This window comes from Cornus florida, unplaced genomic scaffold, assembly GCF_030987335.1.
Source record: "Cornus florida cultivar Cherokee Brave unplaced genomic scaffold, ASM3098733v1 CherokeeBrave_3.0.0_Hap2_Chr01, whole genome shotgun sequence".
NCBI classification, from domain to species: Eukaryota; Viridiplantae; Streptophyta; class Magnoliopsida; order Cornales; family Cornaceae; genus Cornus; species Cornus florida.
Window position 1 is genome coordinate 43,637,866 of NW_026775571.1, and position 8,225 is coordinate 43,646,090.

The following is an 8,225-nucleotide window of genomic DNA, read 5'->3' on the forward strand; positions in this document are numbered from 1 at the left end:
ATTTCATAGGCAGTGAGAGAGGCCTGAAGCTTGACAATCTTCACTTCAGAAAGATCTCTGTCTTTGAGAATTGTCACTTTAGGATTGAATCTAGAATTGAGTAACCTTAGTATCTTCTTACAAACATCAACATCCTTAATATCTTCACCAAGAGCTCTCATATTGTTGACAAGGTCATTGATCCTGAACATGTACTCAGCAACAGTTTCTCTTTATTCCATTTTACAAACCTCATACTGAACTTTGAATAGCTGTATCTTGTTCTCCTTAATAACCTTATTTCCTTCATGAGCTGCCTGAAGAGAATCCCACATTTCCTTGGCTGTTTTACAATTTCTAACTCTAGTAAACTCTTGTTGCCTCAAGGCACAAAAGAGAATATGTTTGGCCTTACCATCACAACACCATGTACAGTAGCATGCTAAACATCATAGGATTGAGACATTAAGAAGGCTTCCATTTTACTTTTCCAATAATCATAGTTTGAACCTTCAAACCCTGGAGCTTTGTTGATATCTTGACCTTCATCCATTGCTGGGATCAACTGTAAGCTTATTAGAACCTTACAATGCAGACCAAAGCTCTGATACCAATTATTGAACCAAGAGGGGGGGTGAATTAGTTAAAACTTTGCTTTCAAAAACCTTTTCACACACTAAGCAAGCATTCAAAGAATAGATAACACAAGATTTATAAAGAAACCCTTTAAGCTAGGGAAAACATTGGTTCTTGGCCTCAGCCAATAAGCAATCCACTAACTGTATGTATCTTGTTACACACCCAGCTGTCTCACTCTCTGCACCCACCCATGTAGCAGAATAGACACTAGTTTTCACAACCAATACACACACACTAGTATACCACAGTGCATCCGAGCACTCCCCCTGTCCTAAGCAACCATGCTTTGACCAAATAAGCTCTCATAGCTCAATCAACAATGGGGTGAGAATGTAAAGCCTCACTACCATTTACAATAAGTGTCATCACACTAAATACAATGAAGTCTTTGCAACAATTACAATAGGCTGGACAACACAGAATTCTAAGTTACTGCCTCAGAACTGTAATCTGCTGCATCTATAGTCTGAGGGGTAAAATAGGAAATTCCTTTCGAGATCAATTCACCAGCGCTGCATACAGTTTTCTTTCACTGTTATACTCATGTTCATAGCTTTCATAATCAAACACAGGATAAGTTTATCATAAAGTTCAGTCAAAGTTCTTGGTTCAGAATATAACAGCTTCAGCACAAAAAGCTTCGGCACAAGATTGCTTCGGCAAAAATAGCTTCCGCACAGAAAGCTTCCGCACAAAAAGCTTCGGCACAGAATAGCCTTAGTACAGATTAGCTTCAGTACAAAACAACTACGGCACAGAATACTTAAAATCAAAGCATACCATATTTTTGTCACAAACTCAACTTTAACAATCTTGATTGATCAAAATATACTAGCTAACAGCATAGATCATCATGAAATAGCACTTGAATCCAACATTTCTTCAAAAAAACAAGCTTAACTAGTGACCACACTGCCCAAGTTCATTTTTAGCATATTCTCGATACAAACATAGTCTGAACAGGTGTAAAAAGATGAATTATACCTATGTCAACCTTCAGAATCGACCACAGCAACTTAAAACACCAAGTCACTACTCAATGTAGCCCTTGCATCAGCAACTTTGACAGCAGCCTCATCTCAGCAATTAGTACACACCTCAGAGTGGATTCAATGAGTTTTTCTTACATAGATCATCATCAAAAAGTAGAGAAAAACTTACTTGACATAGCATACTCGAGGGTTCTCAACAGCAACTCAATGTGTAATGTTAATTCAAGAGGCTTAAACCCTAAGGAGCCTTATAACAGTATATTTATAGAGACACTGAATTACACAAGGCCTCACACACCACGGATATACACCTGTCACCTCTAGCAAATGATTGAGAGTGCATATTTCAGATATTTTCAGAGCAGTGGACCAATACAGGCCTGCCACCTCAGTTAATTTTGTCATTATTCTACCAGCTACAGCATGTTACAAGTTTGAGTACTAAATTCCATTTCTGTCCAAACTTAACCTCTAAGGAATGAAATATTCTTGCATATACCAGCTCTCTAAGACCATTAAGACGTATCACATTCTTCTATAGGACCACTGAGATGTGTCACATTCTTGAGCATAGCTGGAAAAGGCCATACTGCCCTCAAAACAGATTTAACTCTACTCAGCACTGTGATAGAGCCGAGGCTGTATTGCTCACAATGTAGGTTCAATTTCAGTGCAATGCAGGTACCTGAGCATACGTATATATGTGAAATACAACTGAGAAGAGACCATAGTACCCCTGTGAGCACCTGTAGCTAAAACTGAAGCGCTGAACCTTCACTGTCCGAGGCTAAAGCATTGTAATGCTTTTTGACATTAAAAAACAAGCATTCCTTAAGGTAACTTAGGACTAACATATTGTTTCTTTCATTTTTGTTTTTTGTTTTTCTCACCCATTCAATCTATCATGCCACTACAAGAAATTAGGGTTTTAGGGACAGTCGAAACTGTCCCTAAAAGCTCGAAAACCATCCCTAAAGGTCAAAGTGGTGCGTCACTAAAAGTAGCGTGACAAAAGAGTTTTAGGGACGATCAAAGTTGACCGTGACAAATGCTTTAGACTTGTAGGGACAATACTTACTGTCCCAAATAACACTGTCCCAAAAACTTATTAGGGACGGTATTGATTATCACTAATAAGGTTCGAATTAGGGACAGTTTTGGGGACTATCCCCAACGGATAGACTGTCCCTAATAAATTTATTATTATTATTAGGGACGGATAGACTATCCCTAATACACTATTTTTTAATTATATTGGTGGTTGTGGTGGTGCTTGCTGGTGCCACCATGTTGGTGGCGGCTGTTGATATTGCCACCTTGTTGGTGGCGGCTGCTACAAATGAGAGTCTGGTGGAGGTGGCAGCAGCTGTTGATACCAGTTTGGTGCGATTTGCTACTGTTGGGAATTTGATGGAGACTGCTGTTGGTGGAACCATGGCGGCAGTTGCTGCTACCGCTGATAATGGTGGAACCATAGTGGCGGCTGTTGCTGGTACAAAGTAATTTTGCCATCCACGACAATATCCCTTCCTTATGCCTTATTGGTTTTTGCACTATCTCAACATCATTTATGATTGGACTCATACCATCAGAATTTTGAGAATTTTGTGCAGCCTTTTCTTTCATTGTATCCTGCAAAATATTTAAGTTTGCTATCAAATTGAAAGAATATGGCATAGGAATAAATCACACGCAAGCTAGAATATTAATGTCAACAGAGAGAAAAACATGATTATTGGAATGCTTATTTTCAAAATGGAAGGATGAGTTTGGACATACTGCAATGACAAATGACAACTGATATTAATTGTAAGCACTTTTTATCTGAAAGCAATCTACTTTAAGGAAACATTTTGAATACTTTACACATATTCAAGATTTGATATTAGAAACTAGAAACAAAAATGTCATTTTCTCAACATTTCATCATTCTCCCCTCTCAAAGAAATTCATAATACAAACCAGGCATTTACATTTATAAAATATCTCACTTGCACAGCAAAAAGGGCAGCACAGCTTCTTCTACAAGCAGGTGGGTTTGCAAACTCACCCTCTCTGCATTATAAATTTAAAATGATGTAAATATACAACAAATCCTCATATATAGTAATAACATGAATGAAACAAATGAACATATAATAGAGCTATTAGATGCAATAAACAATATCAACAGGTATTATTTAAAGAAACTTCCACAACCAATTCGGGTTCCGTAGAAATAACAAAGTTATTATTTCGCATATTCAAAGGTAGGAATTCTAATTCACGGGGCTGTAACAGAATGATATTAGATGAGTATTTCATAATTTTGAGTGAAGAAAACAATTCTGCTATGTAAACTATTCAGGGCAAAATTTCTCCACATCTCTATTGTGTATGTCTAGCCTGCTTAAGTCAGGATGTGTCACAAGTCCGTTATAACCCTAATAATTACTAGTAGATGTGAAATTTAAATTTAATATTGAAGCACAAAAGAACTACTCTAGGAAATCCGAAATTTAGTGAAGCACAAAAAAGGAGATTATCCCCCTTATAACACTAATAATTACTAGTAAATGTGAAATTTAATGAAACGCCTACCCAGAGATACTCCAGTACATCTGAAATTTAGTGAACAAGGTCTACTCCCCGCAAACCTAATTTAGAGTGACTTAAAGCAAATGGGTATTAAAAGTTATATATATATATATATATATATATATATATATATATATATGATCTTTTGTATTATGAAGGGAGTTGAAAGGATGGAAAGAGTAAATAGGGATGAAGAAGCACAAAATATGTTGAGCACACTTGGGTCAGGGCCACCAAACTGTGAGCACAAGTGTGTAAATTGTGTAACCATGTAATGCCATTCAAGTGCCCACAACTACTGACCATGTGGGTGTCCATTATGATTTTGTCATTGCAGTTTGTCTGTCTTTTGAGTTGTTGTCACATGTCTATTGTAATCCCAACATTCATTTCTTATTGTTTATTTTTTATAATGCTGAGCTTTTCCAAAGCAAAATATACAATAATGAAAATAAGCCTGGCAGAACAACAAAAACAAAAAGCTAAAATAAATAAGTATTTTCATTTATTAAATTGGGATTTCTACAACCTTCAAAAATGAGATTTAGAATAATTTTCCATTTTTTTTTTTTTTTAGGGGCTTGGACTAACGAGGTGTTGGCACTATTTTTTTATGTCCAAAATATAGTATTCCTAGTTTAAAAGATGGCCATTACAACTGCCATCCAAATTGTGGCATTATTCTAATATACATAGACAAAAAGTAAAGACAAAATGAAACCTTAGATAGGATCAAGGCACCATCAACATCAAGGCCATCATTTAAGTGACTGTCATTGCACAAGTGTTTGAACATTTTAAATCAATAATTTTGATTTTTTATAAAACTAAAGTAGGAAATGATATTAGTATTTAAAATTTGTTGAGTAGATTCAGAGTAGTTTGAACATTTTAAAAACCAAAATCATACTCTTTTACACACATATAATCAGATAAAGAGCAACTTTTTTTTTCTTTTTGCTCCACATCTCTGCTTTGATTTTCATAGATTTCAAAATAAGAGCCAAAAGAATATATGTCATTAAGAATTACGAATCCTTTTCCTCCAAGCCTTTCTGTAAAAAATATTTTCCATATTTGTCTTCTATTTTCAAGACTTAAATTTGTTTTGCATTATTGTCCAGTTATTTTGATACTTGATGAATGATGGTTAAACTTTGCTGCAAGCTCTTTAGACATTTATAGATGGCTTCTGCTAGAAATTTTGTGATAGCTTACTTTTGGGAAATTTTCTATATAATCATAGAAATAAAGCGCTCTCTTTTATGATCTCTCTTATCACATTAACACAACTTTTAACTTCTCTCAATGTGCACCCTCTTTGTCACATGGCCCCAACATTTCAACAAATTATTCTCAGTATATTTTTTTATTTTTTAAACATGAAATGCAATGAATGAAAATCACACTTCATCCGCAACAATCCCCCACCTCCATTTGTTCACAAAAAATAAAAAATGGTCACTTAAAAGCATGTGACCCCTAATAAATTGAAAAAATGGTCACTTAAAGACATATGACCCCCTATAAACTGCAAAAATATTATGAGATCTAAATTTCATAATCCAACATGCTAGCTTATAGTTAACTTACAAAATTTCTCTTAGCTTTCTCGTGTGCCCATCCTCCTTGTTCCTTAAAATGTGTGTCCTTGTACAAGCGAATAGCAGGATCCTCATCCCTTTCACCGTCCTTATTTTCTTGGCTCTGCCTTTCTTTGAGTTTGACCTGTAGTACAAAGTAATAGTGACCATTAGACAAATATATGGTTTAGAACGTAGAATATAAAATAAAAAATTTATAATTATTGTTTCATATATTACGTACATAAGCACCGTAACGTCTGATGAAGGACATCGATCCAAAATAATGTGGAACCGCATTCTTGGAACAGTTTTCTTTGTTTTTTTCACTTATTTCCTAAGTAGTAATTCAAACAATATTACAAGTTAAGAAATCCAAATAGCTAGTGAATGAAGTTATTATATTAAATAGTAAAAAAAAAAAAAAAAAAGTAGTTAAAAAATTAAACCGAAAATTCTGGTGACATCCACTTATCACACAACTTTTGCCAAACAAAGAAGGAAGTTGGTACATTCTTTAGAATATCGTTACTTAATATTAATGAACGAAATATACAACCGCAATACAAAGTCAATTTATGTTAGGCGGACATGACTAATTGTTTAAGTGTGGGTATATGTAAGTGTCGGTTTTATCAAATTCCCAAACAAAGGAGACAAGAACATGGCTAAATATCCGTATATTTAGTGTTTAATATTCTATCACTTAGGAAGACATGGTGTATTATGCAGCACAAAGTATTCCACATGGAGACTTCATGATTAAAAAATTCATATGCATTTTAGCATAGTCAATCTAAATTACAGGATATATTTGCGGGTCTTTTAGAACAGACAAGTCATAAATACAAGGCGCGACTAACATGAGTCTTCGTGCATTTAGCTGAGATTATGTAACATAGAAGACAATGAAATTTTTTATGATTGAATCTGTTAGAAGATTGAAGTATACCTTTATTTGTTTATTTTTACACTAAAAATTATTCAAGAAGGAGATTTTTCAACAGATCTTGTCCAAATTCAGTTTCAATTTAGTTGGTAAATTTATTTATTTATTTATTTTTATTTCTATTTTACTAAGAAATATATACACTGTTTAGACATTTGTTAGGGGGAGAGGGGTAAGGTGTTTGATCCAATAAGCTCTTCGGTTGAAGTTGAAACCCAGTTTTTTTTTTTTTCCCTCTATGACCCATTCAATTTCAAGCTAAACCATTAGTTTACCCTACTAGTTAACAGTCAAAAGTGACAATATGAAAAGTTCAAGTCATACTGAATTACTAATTAATGGGTTAATTGATGCATATAAATACACATCCTATATATACCGTGCATTTTATATATTCTCTCCACATTCAGTTTTATCAACGTTCTTGGAACAAAAAAAAGTTTCTAAAATCAGTTCTACGTACATCAAAGAAGTAGAACATGTATATACCAATAAAACTCAAAATAAGACCCTGAAAAGCTAAAAAACAATAAGAGAACGAGATAGTTATTGAAATAAAGGACTTAATTAAATGGTGAAACACAGTTAATCCGTATACTTAGACATTATGATCTAACCCTTATAGATCCTTTCCATTGTTATTATATTATGGGAAAAAAAAGGATGAGAATGAAGGCAACAGCAAGTCAAACTCGTTATATCTCAAACATGTATTTCCCACAGCGATTCAGACTCAGACCAAACGCCAAATCCAGATTTGTAATTTACCCCTTCGATTGTTAGGCCATTTGCAATTTCGAAACCCTACAACATGTATTTGCATTAAAAAAAAATTATGGTGAGGATCATTAAACCGAAGTGGGTTATATGAATGTCAAATCGGAGATGGGGGTTCTCTGAAAATCGAGGAAAGAGGCATAATCCCTAAAATTTTACAAAATAAAAATATTGTACCTCAAGATTAAGAGTGGCTGTCAGAACGATTGGGTCATTCGGCCTTTACTGCTGGAAGAGGGTGGAAGGTGGTGGAAGAGCCTCTGTCTTCTGCGATGGTGGAAGAGCCTCTGTCTTCTGCGAGGGTGGAAGAGGGTGGAAGAGGCGTGAGGGCTTGAGGAGGCCGAGTTGAGATCGAATTGAAGACTAAGTCTCAAGATCGACTTTAGGTATATGGATGAAATGATATATTAAACAACGTAGTTTGATGCATTTTGTAAAATAAGATAATTAAATATATTAAAATTTTGATCGCGCCAAACAAGGAATGAAGCGCCAAGTTTTGCCGCACTTTTTTTTGTGGAATTGGGGACGGGCTCTTTAAGGTTTTAGGGACAGTTTCAAAGATCGGGCCAAAAAAGAAGGTTTTAGGGACAGTTTTAGAGACTGTGCCAAAAAATAAGGTTTTAGGGACAGTCTTTAAAGACTTTGCCTAAAAAAGAAGGTTTTAGGAACAGTTTTGGAAATTGTGCCAAAAAATAAGGTTTTAGGGACAATCTTTAAAGACTTTGC

At 34.8% G+C, this 8,225-nt stretch overlaps 1 long non-coding RNA gene across 1 annotated transcript; it reads right to left on the reverse strand.

The window, feature by feature from the left end:
- Positions 1-3,387: 3,387 nt before the first annotated feature.
- Positions 3,388-7,918, reverse strand: LOC132295194 (uncharacterized). Its single transcript, XR_009478368.1, has 4 exons — positions 7,674-7,918; positions 6,015-6,107; positions 5,781-5,915; positions 3,388-3,665 (listed from the first exon to the last, which is right to left on the reverse strand). It is a non-coding gene; the product is annotated as an uncharacterized LOC132295194 (long non-coding RNA).
- Between the last annotated feature and the right edge of the window lie 307 nt (positions 7,919-8,225).